At 40.8% G+C, this 20,889-nt stretch overlaps 1 protein-coding gene across 2 annotated transcripts in view; it reads right to left on the bottom strand.

Annotated features, from left to right (window-relative positions):
* The window catches only part of TMEM200C (transmembrane protein 200C), a 139,442-nt gene that overhangs the window by 2,828 nt on the left and 115,725 nt on the right, over nt 1–20,889 (bottom strand). The window lies entirely within an intron of this gene.

Raw genomic sequence — 20,889 nt, 5'->3', positions numbered from 1 at the left:
CAATATGTTAACATTTATTTTCACAGTACATTAAAAAGTATGTCTTGGATATACCATTACTTTTTATCTCTTTGACAATAGTCAACAGTACAAATAGGGATGGTGAGACTACGTAAACAGAAAGCAATTGCAACTTGAAAAGGTTCTAATCCTTCAATATGTTATGCAAAAAAAAAGTTTGGGCTATACATACACTTTATTTGTTTACCATAGGAAAAAGTTTGCTACATTAATAGCTTATTAAAAATTAAAGATGAACTCTGGGTTTAAAAAAAAAAATATCCTTGCAGTTGGGCCTCCTAACACTGCAGGGGTTGAATGCTTGTTAAGTCTAGTGGTATTGGAAAAAAACTCTAAAGCATACATTTCTCACTCCCCAGGTATCCAGCACTTGTCTCTTCTGTCCAGCGCTATGAGATGTGGGCAGGTCAACACGTTCAGTGCAGGACTGCTAGTCCTGCATTGTATACTGTATATGATGACTTCAAATTGTGACAGAGCACTGAAGAGAACAGGCTTTAGGGAACCAGTCACACAGTGGGGATGGAAGCCTGTGGGAGTGAGGAATAAGGTAAATATTACAGCTTATTCCTTTCTGCCTAGAACAGCCACACTGAAAGGGTAAGTCTTCTCTGCTGTACAGAGTAGGGCTTGATATATTGCACTAAATTTGGCTTAAGTGATGCAAGGTACCAAACTTTTAAAAAGTGATGTCTTAACAGAGGCAAGTCTGACAATATCAGATTTTTATTGCTTCAAAAATTGTGATTCCAAGATTCATAAAATATTGTGTTTTATATATATATATATATATATATATATATATATATATATATATATATTATTTTTTATTTTATTGCTGCCCTCGATCACTGGTAAGTGCTTCAGATCCCAACCTTCAGCTGCTGCAGTAATTTAGGGGGAAGCTTCCATCCCTGCTTGCCACTGCTACTCAGACTTTGTAGCACGGTGCCGAGGAGCCCTAAAACACCTCCTCAGCTCTGTGCTACAGTAGGGGGAAGTTTTCCGGTCCACTGTAGTGTGATGAAAAAAAAAAATCCTGCACATATCATGGAGAGTGGTGACGGCAGAAGAGGTGAGGGAGTTCATTCAGAGAGGAGTGCACTGCACTGTTTGAAAGTCTGTGGGAGAAGGGGAATACGTGCAGAGAGGGAAAGTTTGTGTGTGTGTTTAGCAGAGAGGAGAACATTGTACACAGAGGAGAGTTGGGGGGAATCTGTGCAGAGAGGAAACCTGGGAAAGTGTGTGTGTGTGTGTGTGGAGGGGGGGGGGGTTTGTGATGAGAGGGGAGCTGGGGGGTTTCTGATGAGAGATAAGCTGGGGGGATTTGTGATGAAAGGTGAGCTGGAGGGATTTGTGATGAGAGGTGAGCTGGGGGATTTGCACAGAGAGGGGAGCTGGGGGGATTTGTACAGAGAGGGGAGCTGGGGGGATTTGTGATGAGAGGAGAGCTGGAGGGATTTGCCTTTTGTGATACACAATTCTAAGCCTTAACTCATTACAATTTTTTGGTGCCGCTCTAATTCTCTCCTCTAAGGAAGGTGTGGTGGGGGTGGTGTTTGGGTGTGGTTGGGGCGACAAGTTGGTCAGAGAGGGTGAGTTCCTGCACCTATTATCTGAGAAAAAAGCCCTGTATATATATATATCTATATATATATATCTATATATATATAGATATATATATCTATATATATTATATACAGTCAGGTCCATAAATATTGGGACATCAACACAATTCTAATCTTTTTGGCTCTATACACCACCACAATGGATTTGAAATGAAACGCACAAGATGTGCTTTAACTGCAGACTTTCAGCTTTAATTCGAAGGTATTTACATCCAAATCAGGTGAACAGTGTTGGAATTACAACAGTTTGAATATGTGCCTCCCACTTTTTAAGGGACCAAAAGTAATGGGACAATTGGCTGTTCAGCTGTTCCATGGCCAGGTGTGTGTTATTCCCTCATTATCCCATTTACAAGGAACAGATAAAAGGTCCAGAGTTCATTTCAAGTGTGCTATTTGCATTTGGAATCTGTTGCTGTCAACTCTTAATATGAGATCCAAAGAGCTGTCACTATCAGTGAAGCAAGCCATCATTAGGCTGAAAAAACAAAACAAACCCATCAGAGAGATAGCAAAAACATTATGTGTGGCCAAATCAACTGTTTGGAACATCCCTAATAAGAAAGAATGCACCAGTGAGCTCAGCAACATGAAAAGACCCGGAAGACCACAGAAAACAACTGTGGTGGATGACCGAAGAATTCTTTCCCTGGTGAAGAAAACACCCTTCACAACAGTTGGCCAGATCAAGAACACTCTCCAGGAGGTAGGTGTATGTGTGTCAAAGTCAACAATCAAGAGAAGACTTCACCAGAGTGAATACAGAGGGTTCACCACAAGATGTAAACCATTGGTGAGCCTTAAAAATAGGAAGGCCAGATTAGAGTTTGCCAAACAACATCTAAAAAAGCCTTCACAGTTCTGGAACAACATCCTATGGACAGATGAGACCAAGATCAACTTGTACCAGAGTAATGGGAAGAGAAGAGTATGGAGAAGGAAAGGAACTGCTCATGATCCAAAGCATACCACCTTATCAGTGAAGCATGGTGGTGGTAGTGTCATGGCATGGGCATGTATGGCTGCCAATGGAACTGGTTCTCTTGTATTTATTGATGATGTGACTGCTGACAAAAGCAGCATATGAATTCTAAAGTGTTTCAGGCAATATTATTTGCTCATATTCAGCAAAATGCTTCAGAACTCATTGGACGGCACCTTACAGTACAGATGGACAATGACCTGAAGCATACTGCGAAAGCAACCAAAGAGTTTTTTAAGGGAAAGAAGTGGAATGTTATGCAATGGCCAAGTCAATCACCTGACCTGAATCTGACTGAGCATGCATTTCAGTTTTGAAGACAAAACTGAAGAGAAAATGCCCCAAGAACAAGCAGGAACTGAAGACAGTTGCAGTAGAGGCCTGGCAGAACATCACCAGGGATGAAACCCAGCGTCTGGTGATGTCTATGCGTTCCAGACTTCAGGCTGTAATTGACTGCAAAGGATTTGCAACCAAGTATTAAAAAGTGAAAGTTTGATGGATGATTGTTAATCTGTCCCATTACTTTTGGTCCCTTAAAAAGTGGGAGGCACATATACAGACTGTTATAATTCCTACACCGATCACCTGATTTGGATGTAAATACCCTCAAATTAAAGCTGAAAGTCTGCAGTTAAAGCGCATCTTGTTTTTTTCATTTCAAATCCACTGTGGTGGTGTATAGAGCCAAAAAGATTAGATAGATAGATAGATAGATAGATAGATAGATAGATAGATAGATAGATAGATAGATAGATAGACAGTATCTCTAAATATTTTTTTGAAATCTTTTCATGTGACATGTGACAACACTGAAGAAATTACACTTTGCTACAATGTAAAGTAGTGAGTGTACATCTTGTATACCAGTGTAAATGCCCCACAGATGCTCAATAGATGCTTAGCTAGTCCATCACCTTTACCCACAGCTTTTTTAGCAAGGCAGTACTTGTCTTGGAGATGTGTTTGGGGTCGTTATCATGTTGGAATACTGCCCTGCGGCCCAGTCTCCAAAGGGAGGGGATGATGCTCTGCTTCAGTATGTCACAGTACAGGTTGGCATTCATGGTTCCCTCAATGAACTGTAGCTCCCCAGTGCGGGCAGCACTCAAGCAGCCCCAAACCATGACACTCCCACCACCATGCTTGACTGTAGGCAAGACACACTTGTCTTTGTAGTCCTCAGCTGGTTTCCACCACACACACACATGCTTGACACCATTTATCTTGGTCTCATCAGACCACAGGACATAGTTCCAGTAATCCATGTCCTTAGTCTACTTGTCTTCAGCAAACTGCTGGCTTTATTGTTCATCATCTGTAGAAGAGGCTTCCTTCTGGGATGACAGCCATGCAGGCCAATTTGATGCAGTGTGCGGCGTATGGTCTGTGCAATGACTGGCTGATCACCACCCCTTCAACCTCTGCAGCAATGCTGGCAGCACTCATAAGTCTATTTCCCAAAGACAACCTCTGGATATGACGCTGAGCATGTGCACTCAACTTCTTTGGTCAACCATGGCGAGGCCTGTTCTGAGTGGAACCTGTTCTGAGTGGAACCTGTCCTGTTAAACCGCTGTATGGTCTTGGCCACCGTGCTGCAGCTCAGTTTCAGGGTCTTGGCAATCTTCTTATAGCCTAGGCCATCTTTATGTAGAGTAACAATTCTTTTTTTCAGATCCTCAGAGAGTTCTTTGCCATGAGGGGCCATGTTGAACTTCCAGTGACCAGTATGAGAGAGTGAGAGCGATAACACTAAATTTAACACACCTGCTCCCCATTCACACCTGAGACCCTGTAACACTCGTGATGGGAGGGAAAATGGTTAATTTGGCCCAATTTGGACATTTTCACTTAGGGGTGTACTCACTTTTGTTGCCAGCGATTTAGACATTAATGGCTGTGTTGAGTTTTTTTGAGGGACAGCAAATTTACACTGTTATACAAGCTCTGCACTCACTACATACATATATATACACACTACGTAACATATATATAATAAATGTTAAACTCTTCATGCCAACATAACACATATGTCACATATGTGGCCTCACTGGACTGGCTTTTCGCTGTGGGGCCACAAATATGTGTATCTGTTTTTGTGCTGGGAGCATGCCGCACAGCATACTCCCAGTACAGAGAACGGGGTCTCACCAAGTGCCACTGGTCCCGTATTAAAGATCGGGACATGGAACTCTTTATTTCTGGTCACCTGATCACTGTGGTAGGCTCTGATTGGCTACTACAGTGAACAGTCACTGTGAAGCTCACCCCTGTGTTTCCCTCTCTGTGATTGGAGAGGAAATATACATTGTATCTTTCTCTCTCCTTGCAGAGAGAAAAAAAATGTGTAAAGAAAATAAATACATAACTAATAAAGAAGAATAATCAAATTATGATCTAGGACAGTGCCAGGGTTAGTGTTTGGGTCAAGTAAGGGTCAAAGGTCCAGGTCAGGGTCAATATAGTTTGGGCAGGATTTAAAAAAAAAATAGTATCAGTGTCAGTTAGTGTCAGCGTGCTTTAGGTAGGACAAAAAACATGCACTATTGTTTCTGGACTGTATTATGGGTACAAACAACAAATAACATACATATATGTTCTCCTGTGTCTCCAGGTGCTGGAGAATTTATTTTGGGTTGTCTTTTGGTGGTGGGTTATGGTAGTAACAAGAAATATACAGCATTTAAAAAAAAAAATTATTTTGGGTCAGTTTTTCTTTGATATAAAAAAAAAATAGGAGATATCCATTACCATTTACCACCAAATAAAAGCCCAACTTGTCCTGAAAAATAACAATGTATAATCCCCCTGAATGCACAAAGTAGTTGTGATGATATTTTACTAACACATGTCAAAGTTGCAAAAGGTGTGCTTAGGAATTAAAGTGATTGTAAACCTTCGATTCAAAATAAAAATAAAAATAACAAACATGTCTATACTTACCTGCTCTGTGCAGTGGTTTTGCACAGAGCAGCCCTGGTCCTCCTCTTCTGGGGTGCCCCCCACTGGCACGCCTGGCTCCTCCTCTTCATCGAGTGCCCCTCACAGAAAGCTGCTTTCCATGGGGGCAGCCGTGCCCACTGCTGCATCTATTGACACACACAGAAGGACTCGGCCCTGCCCCCCGCACCCGTGTCACAGCTTTTGATTGACAGCAGTGGGAGACAATTGCTCCTGCTGCTATCAATCTGTCCAATGAGGAGAATGTCAATGGCTTAAGCCGCTGCGCTCATGCACATCGCTGGATCAGATTGGGCTCAGGTGAGAAAAAGGGGCGTCTGGGGGGGAGCTGCAGCACAGAAGGTTTTTCACCCTAATGCATATAATACATTAACCACTTACAGCCCGCTCACCATCGTTATACGTCGATACTTTGAAGTGGGATATTATTGTTATAGCAGCAGCTAGCTACCATAACCCCGGTATCCTCTTCTTCAGCGGGCGGTCCGCTTTCAGATAAAAGTGGTCTTTGCGGCAGATTCACTGCAAGATGACATTTATCGGCAGCGGGAGAGGGCCCCCCCTCCCGCCGCTCTTCGGTGCACTCCGCCACTAACTGGAGCTGCCGGCAGCAGCGGAGCCAATTGGATCATTCTCCCTGTGTGTTATGGAGCTGAGTGAGGGGAAGATGGCCCCTACTCGTCTTTATACCATTTCAGGGCAGAAGCTATGTCAAAACGTCACTTACGCCCATAGCTCTTAACCAGTTCCAGACCAGCGACCGCACTTATACTGCAACAGGTTGGCCTACCTTGGGGGCTCGAGCGACGATCGGATTTGCTTCAGAATCGGTCAGTCTCCAGGCCAATGATTTCTGGCCTGGACCTGGTGATCGGTCCTGGCGAAATCCTTCCCCTGCATGTGTAAGTGTAAACACAGCAGGGGAAGTGATGTCAACTCTTTTCTGTTCCAGAGAGAGGACAGAAGACATCTCAGAGTAAGTGCACCAACACTACACTGACACCAGTTCACGTAGGTACACTTGTCACCCCCCAATTGCCCCCCCAGTTAACCCCTTTACCCCCTGTCACTGTGTCACCCAGTGCAGTGTTCATATTTCTTTTTGATCACTGCACTGGTGTCATTAGTGACAAAAATCAGTGTTAGGGTACTTAGTGGTAGGTCCAGATAGGTCTGGGGACTGATATCAGTTAGGTTTTAGTGTAAGATAGACTCTGCGTCACCCCAGGTAGCATCAGATTAGTGCCAGTAGCGCTAACACCCATGCAAGCACCATACACCTCCCTTAGTAGTATAGTGTCTGAACGGATCAATATCTGATCTGATCAGATCAATACTAGCGTCTCGAGCAGTTTAGGGTTCCCAAAAACACAGTGTTAGTGGGATCAGCCCAGATACCTGCTAACACCTGCGTTTAGCCCCTCCGCCAAGCCCAGCCCACCCAAGTGCAGTATCAATCGATCACTGTCACTTACAAAAACACTAAACGCATAACTGCAGGATTCACCGAGTCAGACTTGATCCCTGCGAACGCTAACAGTTGTTTTTGTAGTTGAAGCAGTTGCTGACAGTCAGGAGCTCTTTTTCCTGTGAATCGCACTACTGTACCAGAAAATTTAGAGACCAAAATGTCAAATCCAAGGTACAGTAGTGAAGAGGCCTACACGTTTCTGAGCATGACAGATAGTGAAGAGGAAGTCACTCATCTGTCAGATTCAGGCTCAGAATATGAACCGATAGACAGCAGCAGCACCCTGACAGATACCTCTGACAATGGAGTAGTGGTCCCTGCCAAGGTCAGGCGTACCTGACCCTGTTCTTATGCTGTCGTTGAGGTGCAAGAACCGCAGAGCTCGTGTATGGAGCAGAGAGCCAGTATTAGTGCTGCTCATCCTTCTGGTGAACTGGCAAGCTCCAACAGCCTAGTACATCCTGGTCAAACATCCAGCACTGCAGTAACTCTTGGTGACGTGGCGAGTCCCATAAGTGCAGTTCAAGTTGGTGAGGTGGCTAGCATGAGTAGTGTCCTGCAGCCACCAGGAAGAAGACAAACACAGGCCCGTCAAGCCCATAGTGCCCTTCCTGCTGCATTTGCCATTCCTAATTGGGAGTCCACCACTTCTGCAGCACCCATACTTCACCCATTCACTGGCCAACCCGGAATTCAGGTGGAAACAGTTGATTTTACGTCACTTGATTTTTATTCGCTGTTTTTCACGGAAGATCTCTATAGATCTATTTGTATGCTGGTAAATTTATCACTGCTAATCCCCAGTTGACCCTTGCTAGAGATTGGAGACCTATTACGGTCTCTGAATTTAAGCCGTTCCTGGGCCTATCCCTCCTCATGGGCATAACTAAAAAGAGTAAGTTGCGGTCATATTAGTCCACTGACCCAATTCACCACATGCCGTGTTCTCTGCCTCCATGACCAGGACACGATACAAGCAGATCTTGCGGTTCATGCACTTAAATAATAATGAACTCTGTCGTCCTCTGGGTGAACCTGGATTTGATCGGCTCTACAAAATTCGGCCACTCGTAAACCACTTCAACCAACAGTTTACAGTCTTGTTTACTCATTAAGCTTTCTGACCACTTGTCTATCAAACAGTATCTTCCCAGCAAGCGTGCCAGATATGGGGTCAAGATGTATTAGCTCTGTGACGGCAACAGGCTATACATATAGTTTTATGGTTTACGAGGGAAAAGATAGTCACATGTGGCACCGTATGATCTAATCGTCGGGGCTTCCCCCAGTGGCTTGTAGAATCCCAACTTAGACAGGGAGAGAGCCTGCTTGAAGTGTAATAATTTGTTAGAAGTGAAGTGAAGGGATTCATGGAATGTTTTCCTTCTGTCCTCCCTTCACGCAGATACGACAGTCCAAATTCCTACAGCGACTGATATTGTGGAGAAACCCCTCTGTGTCCACGAATACAACTTTGGCATGGGAGGGGTGGACCTCAGCGACCAGTTGTTGGCGCCATACCTAATTGCCCGTAAGGCCTGACGCTGGTTCAAAAAAAGTGTCTGTATACTTATTTCAATTGGCTCTGCTGAACGCTTTTGTGCTATACAAAGCTTCAGGATGAACTGGATCATTCCTAAAATTCCAGGAAGAGATCGTCACAGCCCTTCTGTTTCCAGACGGTGCTATGGCCCACCTTCCCAACGCAAATGCAGTGAGCCGGCTGCATGAGAGACATTTTCCGTATGTCCTCCCTGGTACCCTACCCAAAGAACACCCAAAAGAAGATGTCGTGTCTGCAGAAAACGCAGATTTAGGCATAACACATGCTTTTATTTTCCCTCCTGTCCTGACCAACCTGGTCTCTGCATCGGTGACTGTTTCAAACGCTACCAAAAACTAGTTGAGTATTAGCGTAGGGTACAGCACTGCACAGTCCTAGGGCACACTAACACAGGGTCTCGAAAGATGAGATGGCCATCAAATTTTGAGAGATCCTAATCTGGAACGTTCACAGTTTACAGTTTTTTAAAAAGTGCAAAAAAAAACCCACACAAACACAAAAACACAAAAAAATATAAAATAAAAAAGCCAAAAATAGTTGTGGTTTTATTTTTCTTCTCTCCCTCTATTGTTCGCTCACTATTGTTCTCTCTCTGTTGTTACTATATTTTAGAACTGTAATGTTTTATTTTTACTATGTTTATTGTATTTGCTTTGCAGGTATGGTATGTCTTACTATTATACTGTAATGTTACTTTGTTTTATTTTAAACCATCATTTGCTTAGCGGGTACACCATTCAGCTGCAGCGTTTGCAGCTGAATTGTTTATTCTGACAGCAACAGCGGTTTGCTCTCATGATACGTAAAGCCGTGACTCCAGTTCTGTAGAAGGCGATTTCACCACCACAGTTAAAAAAATAGCATACAGTTGCAATAAAAAGTATGTGAACCCTTTTGGAATGATATGGTTTTCTGCACAAATTGGTCATAAAATGTGATCTGATCTTCATCTAAGTCACAACAATAGACAATCACAGTCTACTTAAATAACACACACAGAATTAAATGTTACCATGTTTTTATTGAACACACCATGTAAACATTCACAGTGCATGTGGAAAAAGTATGTGAACCCCTAGACTAATGAGATCTCCAAGCGCTAATTGGAGAGAGGTGTCATCCAACTGGAGTCCAATCAATGAGATGAGATTGGAGGTGTTGGTTACAGCTGCCCTGCCCTATAAAAAACACACAGCAGTTCTGGGTTTGCTTTTTACAAGAAGTATTGCCTGATGTGAATGATGCCTTGCACAAAAAAGCTCTCAGAAGACCTACGATTAAGAATTGTTGTCTTTCATAAAGCTGGAAAGGCTTATAAAAGTATCCCCAAAAGTCTTGCTGTTCATCAGTCCACGGTCTCCTAGAGTGTCAGCTAAAGACTTACAAAAGTCTCTGGCATATGCTAACATCCCTGTTAGCGAATCTACAATAAGTAAAACACTAAACAAAAATGGATTTCATGCGAGGATACCACAGAGGAAGCCACTGCTGTCCAAAAAAAAACATTGCTGCATGTTTACAGTTTACACAAGAGCACCTGGATGTTCCACAGCAGTACTAGTAAAATATTCTGTGGACAAATGAAACCAAAGTTGAGTTGTTTGGAAGAAACACACAACACTATGTGTTGAGATAAAGAGGCACAGCACACCAACATCAAAACCTCATCCAAACTGTGAAGTATGGTGGTGGGGGCATCATGGTTTGGGGCTGCTTTGCTGCATCAGGGCCTGGACAGATTGCTATCATCGAAGGAAAAATGAATTCCCAAGTTTATCAAGACATTTTGCAGGAGAACTTAAGGCCATCTGTCCACCAGCTGAAGCTCAACAGAAGTTGGGTGTTGCAACAGGACAACGACCCAAAGCATAGAAGTAAATCAACAACAGAATGGCTTAAACAGAAGAAAATACGCCTTCTGAAGTGGCCCAGTCAGAACCCTGACCTCAACCTGATTGAGATGCTGTGGCATGACCTCAAGAAAGCGATTCACACCAGACATCCCAAGAATATTGCTGAACTGAAACAGTTATGTAAAGAGGAATGGTCAAGAATTACTCCTGACCATTGTGCACGTCTGATCTGCAACTACAGGAAATGTTTGGTTGAAGTTATTGCTGCCAAAGGAGGTTCAACCAGTTATTAAATCCAAGGGTTCACATACTTTTTCCACCTGCACTGTGAATGTTTACATGGTGTGTTCAATAAAACATGGTAACATTTAATTGTGTGTTATTAGTTTAAGCAGACTGTGATTGTCTATTGTTGTGACTTAGATGAAGATCAGATCACATTTTATGACCAATTTGTGCAGAAATCCATATCATTCCAAAAGGGTTTACATACTTTTTATTGCAACTGTATATACCGAAGCATGGGGGCAGGGGTGGAGGAGCAATTTGCTCCTAACATTAGGGGTGGATTGCCCCCATGCTTCGGCATATATTTTTTAGGCACGGATTGCGTTAAAAAAAATTTTATTTTTACTGTTTTATTGTATTTGCTTTGCAGGTATGGTATGTCTAATGCCCTGTACACACGGTCGGATTTTCCGACGGAAAATGTGTGATAAGACCTTGTTGTCGGAAATTCCGACCGTGTGTGGGCTCCATCACACATTTTCCATCGGAATTTCCGACACACAAAGTTTGAGAGCTTGCTATAAAATTTTCCGACAACAAAATCCATTGTCAGAAATTCCGATATTGTGTACACAAATCCGACGCACAAAGTGCCACACATGCTCAGAATAAATTAAGAGACGAAAGCTATTGGCTACTGCCCCGTTTATAGTCCCGACGTACGTGTTTTACGTCACTGCATTTAGAACGATTGGATTTTCCGACAACTTTGTGACCGTGTGTATGCAAGACAAGTTTGAGCCAACATCCGTCGGAAAAAATCAATGGATTTTATTGTCGGAATGTCCGATCAATGTCCTACCGTGTGTACAGGGCATTACTGTTATACTGTAATGTTACTTTGTTTTATTGTTAACCATCATTTGCTTAGCAGGTGCGCCATTCAGCTGCAGCACTGATTTATTTATCTTGACAGCAACAGTGTTTGCTCCCACGATACGTAAATCAGCGATTCCAATGCTGTTAGTGGTGATTTCACCACCACAGTTTAAAAAAAAATGGTGCACGTCTGCCCATCATTAGAAATGGGTGGATGAAGGGCGATATTCTAATGGTGGGCATACCCACCGATCAATTCCTTTTTTTTCATTCAGACCACAGGCTGCATGAAAAAAAGAACATTACAATGTATGCCCATCAAGGACCAGCAACGTACTGGTATGTTGCTGGACTATGAGTGGTTATACCAGAATGATGCCTGCAGGTTTAGGTATCATCTTCATATCATTCTTTTCAGCCAGCGGTCGGCTTTCATGTAAAAGCAATCCTAGCAGCTAATTAGCCTCTAGACTGCTTTTACAAGCAGTGGGAGGGAACGTTCCCTCCCCCCACTGTCTTCCATGGTTTTTTCAGGCTCTCCTGTCCCAACAGGGAACCCGAGAATGCAGCTGGTGGTTCCGCCAGCTGACCATAGAGCTGACCAGAGACCAGAATGGCTCCATTCATCTCTATGGCATAAGAAACCAGAAGCTACGAGCATTTAATGACTTGGGTTTCGCCGGATATAAACTGCGCCATTGGGAAATTGGGAAAGCATTTTATCACACTGATCTTGGTGTGGTCAGATGCTTTGAGGAGAGATCTAGGGTCTAATATACCCCAATTTTTTTTTAAAAAGAGTACCTGTCACTAACTATTGCTATCATAGGGGATATTTACATCCCTACGCGCAAAGGCAAACGCAAGCGTCAGTCTGGTGTCATATGTAAACGGCAATTGCACCATGCATGTGAGGTATCACCGCAAAGGTCTGATCGAGCGCAGTAATTTTAGCAGCAGACCTCCTCTGTAAATCTAAAGTGGTAACCTGTAAAGGCTTTTAAAAATGTATGTAGTTTATCGCTGCTGCACGTTTGTGCGCAATTTTAAAGCATGTCGTGTTTGGTATCCATGTACTCGGCATAAGATCATCATTTTTATTTCATCAAACAATATAGTGTGTTTTAGTGCATTAAAATAAAAAAAAATGTTTTTAAAAAAAAAATAGCTTTTGAAAAATCGCTGCGCAAATACTGTGTGAAAAAAAAATGCAACACCCACCATTTTAATCTGTAGGGCCTTTGCTTAAAAATATATATAATGTTTGGGGGTTCAACGTAATTTTCTTGCAAAAAAAATATATTTTTTCATGTAAAAAAAAAAAAGTGTCAGAAAAGGCATTGTCTTCAAGTGGTTAGAAGAGTGATGTGTGACATAAGCTTCTGAATGTTGTGCATAAAATTCCAGGACAGTCCAACCCCCCCAAATGACCCCTTTTTGGAAAGTAGACATCCAAAGCTATTTGCTGGTAGTCATGTTGAGTCCATGGAATATTTTATATTTTGACAACAAAAATACAGGGAAAATTACAATTTGAATTTTTTTTACTTTTTTTGAACAAAGTTGTCACTAAATGATATATTGCTCAAACATGCCATGGGCATATGTGGAATTACACCCCAAAATACATTCTGTTGCTTCTCCTGAGTACGGGGATACCACATGTGTGAGACTTTTTGGGAGCCTAACCGCGCACAGGACCCTGAAAACCAAGTACCGCCTTCAGGATTTCTAAGGGCGTAAATTTTTGATTTCACTCCTCACTACCTATCACAGTTTTGAAGGCCATAAAATGCCAAGATAGCACAAAACCCCCCCAAAATGACCCCATTTTGTAAAGTAGACACCCCAAGCTATTTGCTGAGAGGCATATTGAGTATTTTGCAGATCTCACTTTTTGTCACCAAGTTTTGAAAATTGAAAAAAGAAAAAAAAAAAAATTTTCTTTCTTAATAGTCAAAAACAAATGAGAGCCGCAAAATACTCACCATGCCTCTTAGCAAATACCTTGGGGTGTCCACTTACCAAAATGGGGTCATTTGGGGGGTTTTGTGCAAGCTTGGCATTTTATGGCCTTCGAAACTGTGATAGGTAGTGAGGAGTGAAATCAAAAATTTACGCCCTTGGAAATCCTGAAGGCGGTGCTTGGTTTTCAGGGTCCTGTACACGACTAGGCTCCCAAAAAGTATCCCCATACTCAGGTGAAGCAGCAGAATGTATTTTGGGGTGTAATTGCATATATAACCATGGCATGTGTGAGCAATATATCATTTAGTGACAACTTTGTATATTTTTTTTTTTGCCATTTTTCAATCACTCGTGACAAAAAAATAAAATATTCAATGGGCTCAACAAGCCTCTCATTTTCTTGGGGTGTCTACTTTCCAAAATGGGGTACTGCCCTGCCATTTTAGCACCTCAAGAAATGAGATAGGCAGTCACAAACTAAAAGCTGCGTAAATTCCAGAAAATGCACCACAGTTTGTAGACGCTATAACTTTTGTGCAAACTAATAAATAATAAATATATTATTGATTTTTTTTTTTTTTTACCAAAGACATGTCTGAATACATTTTGGCCTAAATGTATGAATAAAATTGAGTTTATTGGATTTTCCTTATAACAAAAAGTAGAAAATCTCATTTTTTTCAAAATTTTCAGTCTTTTTCCGTTTATATCCCAAAAGATAAAAATCACAGAGGCAATCAAATACCATTAAAAGAAAGTTCTATTTGTGGAAAAAAAGACGCAAATGTTGTTTGGGTACAGCATTGCATGACCTCGCAATTAAAAAGTGCTCTGGTCATTGATCAGCCTAATCTTCCGGGGCTGAAGTGGTTAAAGAGACTTTTTTTTTTTTTTTTATTGCATTTCAGTGTAAATATGAGATCTGAGGTCTTTTTACCCCAGATCTCATATTCAAGAGGTCCTGTCATACTCTTTTTCTATTACAAGGGACGTTTACATTCCTTGTAATAGGAATAAAAGTGACACAATTTTTTTACACACACTCCTCCCTGTTCTGTCTCTCCTGCTCATGATCGCTTGTGCCACGAGCATTGGCACCCCTGCTGTGCAGCGGGCGCATGCGCCTGCTATCCCGATCCCGCGAGCCGACGTATAGCTACGACAGTTTGCAGGATCGTGCCGACCAGCCGCCGTCATTTTACTGCGGCAGGTAGGCACGAAAGCAGTTAAATACACCCAGTCCCGCCAAGCTTGCGTGCAGAAGCGAACGTATAGGTGAGCAGCACCCGCATATAAAAACGGTGTTCAAACCACACATGTGAGATATCTCCGCAATTGTTAGAGCGAGCACAATATTTCTAGCCCTTGACCTCCTCTGTAACTCAAAACATGCAACTTGTAGAATTTTTTAAATGTCGCCTATGGAGATTTTTAAGGGTAAAAGTTTGTCGCCATCAAATTAGCAGGCGCAATTTTGAAGTGTGACATGTTGGGTATCAATTTACTCGGTGTAACATTATGTTTCATAATTTAAAAACAAATTGGGCTAACTTTACTGCTGTCTTATTTTTTAATTCAAAAAAGTGTATTTTTTCTAAAAATAAGTGCGCTTGTAAGACCGCTGCGCAAATACGGTGTGACAGAAAGTATTGCAATGACTGCCATTTTATTCTCTAGGGTGTTAGAAAAAAATATATATAATGTTTGAGGGTTCTAAGTAATTTTCTAGCAAAAAAATTACTTAGAAAGCTCAGTGCTTAAGTGGTTAAGGTGAAAAACCTTAAGGCTTTACAACCACTTTAATATTTGTTTTATCCTTAGGCGTGAAGGGGTTATATTTACAGGATTTGCTTAAGATTATTTGAACGCATAAAAATACAAGACAATAGCATATTAAAGATTTTGCAGGTGCATGTTCTCAAAAAAACTAAAGTGTAATATTTTGGTTACCCCTAAGTCTACAACTCTCATGCAATGCTTGAATATTCTGTGAAGGTAACTTTCATTTACTAGAAATATACAGAAACCTATAAACTGAGGGTACTGTATCTGAATGTAGTATCTGAATCCATCTCTTAAATTTTGGCCATCCTCCAACAGTAGCTTGGATCAGTCCACATTACTTAGCTTTCACTGCAAGAGGAGAAAGCAGTTATGGCACCTCCAATGAAAGCCCAATGGAGCATTGATTTCTAATGCACTAACAAACATTTTTCCTAATGCCCTGTACACACGACCGGTTTTGCCGTTGGAATAAACTCCGAAGGTTTCTCTGACGGAACAAACCAAAGTCCGACCAAAGTCCAACCGTCCAGAATGCGGTGACCTACAACACGTAAGATGGGACTAGAAAAAGGAAGTACAATAGCCAGTAGCCAATATCTTCCATCCGTCTCGTACTTGCTTCAGAGCATGCGTCGTTTTTGGTCTGTAGGAACAGCATACAGCGGTTTTCCCGATAGGAATTGGTTCTGTCGGAAATATTTAGAACATGTTCTATTTCTAGGTCCGTCAGGATTTTCTAAAAAGAAGTCAGATGAGGCATACACACGATCGGAATATACGATGAAAAGCTTCCATCGGACTTTTTCCGTTGGACATTCCACTCGTGTGTACGCAGCATAAGCTGATAAAAGTCGAAAGGTGCTGAATGCTCCAGGCAACCAGAATAGGCTAACCATTAGAATGCTGGGCATCAAAGAGAAAAGGAAACCTTTAAGCTGGCATTATTTTTCAGTTTGGTAAACTTTTCAAGGTTGGTATGAAGTCACTCACTTAGATTTAGGGCTGAAACTAACGATTATTTTCATAATTCATTAGTTGGCCGATTAATTTTTTTGATTAATTGATTCATCGGATAAAACCTTAAAAAATGTGTGGTGTATAATTTAGTTAATATGCAAAATAAAAAAAAAGACAATTTATTCTTGCATATCTAAATGCAGTGGTAAATATAAATAACCAGCTATTATGGTTGGGGAACAAAATATCTAATCCACTCTGAGAATAACAGAAGATAGATAGATAGATAGATAGATAGATAGATAGATAGATAGATAGATAGATAGATAGATAGATAGATAGATAGATCGATAGACCGATAGACCGATAGACAGATAGATAGATAGATAGATTAGAGCTGCACGATTAATCAGTGAAAGATCATGATCTTGATTCAACCCCCCCACACAATCTTAATCCGGCATTTCCACGATTCATGTAACAAGTGCAGAGCAGTTCCCTGCTCACAGCTGTAAAAAAAAAAAAAAAGCCAGCAATATTTATCAACAACATTGCTCAGTGCTGAAAGAGAGATAAAAAAAAATTGTATCTTTCTGTTCATTTACAGATCAAAGGGATGAACTTTGGTCTGTAAATTAAGTCAGTTTAAAGCAACCCTGTCAAGTAAAAAAAATTTTTCTTTTTTTGGTTTATATTAAATTGCTCCTCTGTTTAACCCCTTATTAACCCTTTCTTCTCTCTAATCAGCCTTATTAACTCTTTATTTTCCTTCTCCATTTAATTATTAATTTCCTGCTATATGTTTTTATTTACTTCTATTTTATAAACTATTAATTAAAAAACATTTTTTGTTTGCTTTGTTCATTAATATTTTTACACCTTTAACATATATTTACATGTTTCACATTGAAAAAATATTACGTTTCACATTAAAAAAAACAAAACATTTATTTCATTGTAAAATAACTTTTCAATGCTTTGTACCTTGATATGACTTAATGGTATTTTTTTTATTTCTTTTCACATTACATTATTTTTCATTACATTTCTTTAAATTTGATTGAAGCAAAGAGTATTATGTCTTATTTTATTGGGATCTTGTTTGATAACCTAATGCTCAGGGGTTGTAAATCTTTAAAATAAAATTCAGAATTGTGAGAAAATCGTGATCTTTATTCTAAGCAAAACAAATTTAATTCTCATTTTATCCAGGATCGTGCAGCTGTAAAATACAGTTAGGTCCATATATATTTGGACACAGGCATAGTTTTCATACTTTTGGCTTTTGGCTCTGCCATACTTATGCCACCAGAATAAAATTAATACAATCCAAATTAATTTGAAGTGCAGACTTTCAGCTTTAATTCAAGGGGTTGAACATAAATATCAAGTACACATTTTTACAAACTGCAACTTTTTTATACACAGTCCCCCCATTTTCAGGGGCTTAAATGTAGTTGGACAAATACATATGATCCTAAATAAAATGTTCATTTTTAATACTTTGTTGAGAATCATTTACTTGCAATAACTGCCTGAAGTCTGGGACCCATGGACATTACCACAGACTGGGTTTCCTCCTTTCCTTTCGGCCATTGCAGAATATTCCACTTCTTTTAGTTCAAAAGCTCCTGGGTTGTTTTTGCAGTGTGTTTTGGATCATTGTCCATCTGTACTATGAAGCGCCATCCAAACAATTTTGCTGCATTTGGCTGAATCTGGGCTGACAGTATATCTCTAAACACTGCAGAATTCATTCGGCTGCTTCTGTCACATCATCAATAAACAATGACCCAGTGCCACTGGAAGCCATGCATGCCCATGCCATCACACTACCTCTATCATGTTTTACAGATGATGTGTGCTTTGGATCATGAGCTGTTCCAAGCCTTCTTCACACTTTATTCTTCTTGTCATTCTGGTACATATTCATCTTAGTTTCATCTGTCCAAAGAATGCCTTTCCAGAACTGGTCTGGCTTTTTTAGATTTCTTTTGGCAAAGTCTAATCTGGCTTTTCTATTCCTCCGGCTTATCCTGCACCTTGTGGTGAACCCTCTACATTTGCTCTTGTGAAGTCTTCTCTTGATTATAGACTTTCACAATGATACGCCCACCTCCTGGAGAGTGTCCATCACTTGTTTGGATGTTGTGAATGGGTTTTTCTTTACCATAGAGAGGATCCTGCAATCATCCACCACTGTTGTCTTCCATGGACATCCAGGCCTTTTTATGTTGCTGAGCTCACCAGTGCGTTCCTCATTCCTCAAAATGTATCAAACTGTTGATTTGGCCACTCCTAATGTTGCTGCTATCTCTCTGATGGATTTGTTTCATTTTTGAAGCCTTACAATGGCCTGTTTCACTTGCATGAACAGCTCCTTTGAATGCATGATGTAGGTTCACAGCAATAGATTCCAAATGCAAATACCACAAATAGAATCAACTCCAGATCTTTTACCTGGTTAATTGATGAAGAAATAACAAAAGGAGTAACCCACACCTGGCCATGCAACAGCTTTTGATTCAATTGTCCAATTACTTTTGGTCCCTTGAAAAGGGGGGGCTAGCTATTCTTAAGAGCTGCATTTCCTAAACCCTTCCTCCAATTTGGATTGTACATACCCTCATATTAAACCTAAGAGTGTGCCCTTTCACCCCATATCTATTATATAACTATAGCTTGAATAGGTTTTGGTAAATACCTTAAAAAATCTACAATTATGCCTGCATCTAAATATATATGGACCTAACTGTGTATATATACTATATATATATATATATATATATATATATATATAGATATATATCTATATATATATCTATATATATCTATATATATATCTATATCTATATATATATAGATCTATATATATATAGATATATATCTATATATAGATATATATAGATATATATCTATATATATATATACACACTATTAGAGGTTGAATCTGGTACATATCATTAGACTCAGAGATCAAAGTTTTTATTTAACCACTTGACCACTTGAAGATTTATCCCCTTCATGACCAGGCCATATTATTAACAAAACCTAAAACACTGTTTTTCTGATTTTCAGACAGGACTGTAAAAATAATAATGCATGACACACTCCCTTGTCCCTGTCTGTTCAGAAATTATATTCATATTAAAAATGAATGCTAAAAGCAAGTGAAATTTTTGAACACCATTTGGCCATTCATAGAATATTGTTATCCAAAAATCGATATGTGTATGGCCAGCATAGGACCTTTAGTAGCAGCAAAAAACAAATGATCACTTTATAGTACAAAAACAGCAGATAATTGCTACTATAAGGGAGTATTTTTAACTGTGAAACAGGGAAAGTAATTATATATATATATATATATATATATATATATATATATATATAATAAACTTATATCATGTATATATAATAATATACCTAGAAGAAGGATATACAGGGTATTTTAACTGGGAGTCAGACATGAAGCTATATGGGTGGATATAAATATTTTATGTTAGTGTAGCACCCTCTACTTTAGATAGCTGCTAGAAGTAGGATTTTTGTAGTGCAGGTAAATGTAATCAGGCCTAGCTGTAATCTGTGTGGGCTGGGAGTGGCCTAGAGTAGCAGCAGGTGACTCACATGCAGCATCCCTTCTCGGTTACCTCCCTCTGGCTTCTAGAGGATTCTAGAAGAGAGGAGGAGAAGAGAGGTGGAGGTGCCTGGGGTGTTCTAAGGAGCCCTGACCAATCCCCAACTTGGATTGGCAGGGGCCAGGCCTCCTTAAATACCTAGAGTCAGCCTTGCTGGGGAGGAGTTGTCAGGTGGAAGAAGCTTGAGATGAAGCACTAGGTTGTCGGGGCCTTTGATGCACTTTTCAGAATGGGGGGGGGGGTGACCTTGGGCCTGTGGAGTTCAAGTGCAAGTCTGAACCTTTCTGAGAAACAAAGAAGGATCTGGACAGGAGGCACAGAGATGGATAGAGAAGGACAACGGGATCTAGTGCTTCCGGGCAAGTCTCCAGGAGGGATCCACTGGAGTGCAGCCAGGAAGGCTGATAAATGACAGGCACAGTTGGGAAAGCTGGGGAGGAATGCCAGAGTGGACCGGGTGTGTGCAGTCTGAGATGGATGTAGAGCCAGCAGGAGAGACTGTGATGTCATGGACAGTGGAGTTGGGCAGCTGCAGTCAGGAGGGCTGGCAGGGCCTGAAGAAGATTGACTGGGAGCAGTAGGCAGCAAATTCAAAGGGACGTAGGGGTACGCCCTTTTGCCTACCCGTGCCATTCTGCTGACGTAAATCAGCAAGTGGTTAAACAAACATGTCATACTTACCTGCTCTGTACAATGCTTTTGCACAAGGCAGCCCTGATTTGACACTTCTAGGGTCCCATGCTGGCTTCTCACATGTTTTTGGCTCCTCCTGCCTTCAGAGTGCCCCTAAAGTAAGCAGCAAAGTATAGTATAGAGTGCCCCTATAGCAAGGTAAAAAAAAACCTGCCTTTGGAATCACTCACTTCCTTCTCCTGCCAGGGACTACATGTCCCACAAGGCATGACTCCTCCCACATTCACAAGCTCTCAGGCACTTACTGACATGTAT

Source organism: Aquarana catesbeiana, linkage group LG05 (assembly GCF_042186555.1).
Source record: "Aquarana catesbeiana isolate 2022-GZ linkage group LG05, ASM4218655v1, whole genome shotgun sequence".
Classification (NCBI taxonomy): Eukaryota; Metazoa; Chordata; class Amphibia; order Anura; family Ranidae; genus Aquarana; species Aquarana catesbeiana.
Note: the sequence above shows the minus strand (reverse complement) of the source record. Positions and strands in the feature narration are given on the sequence as shown.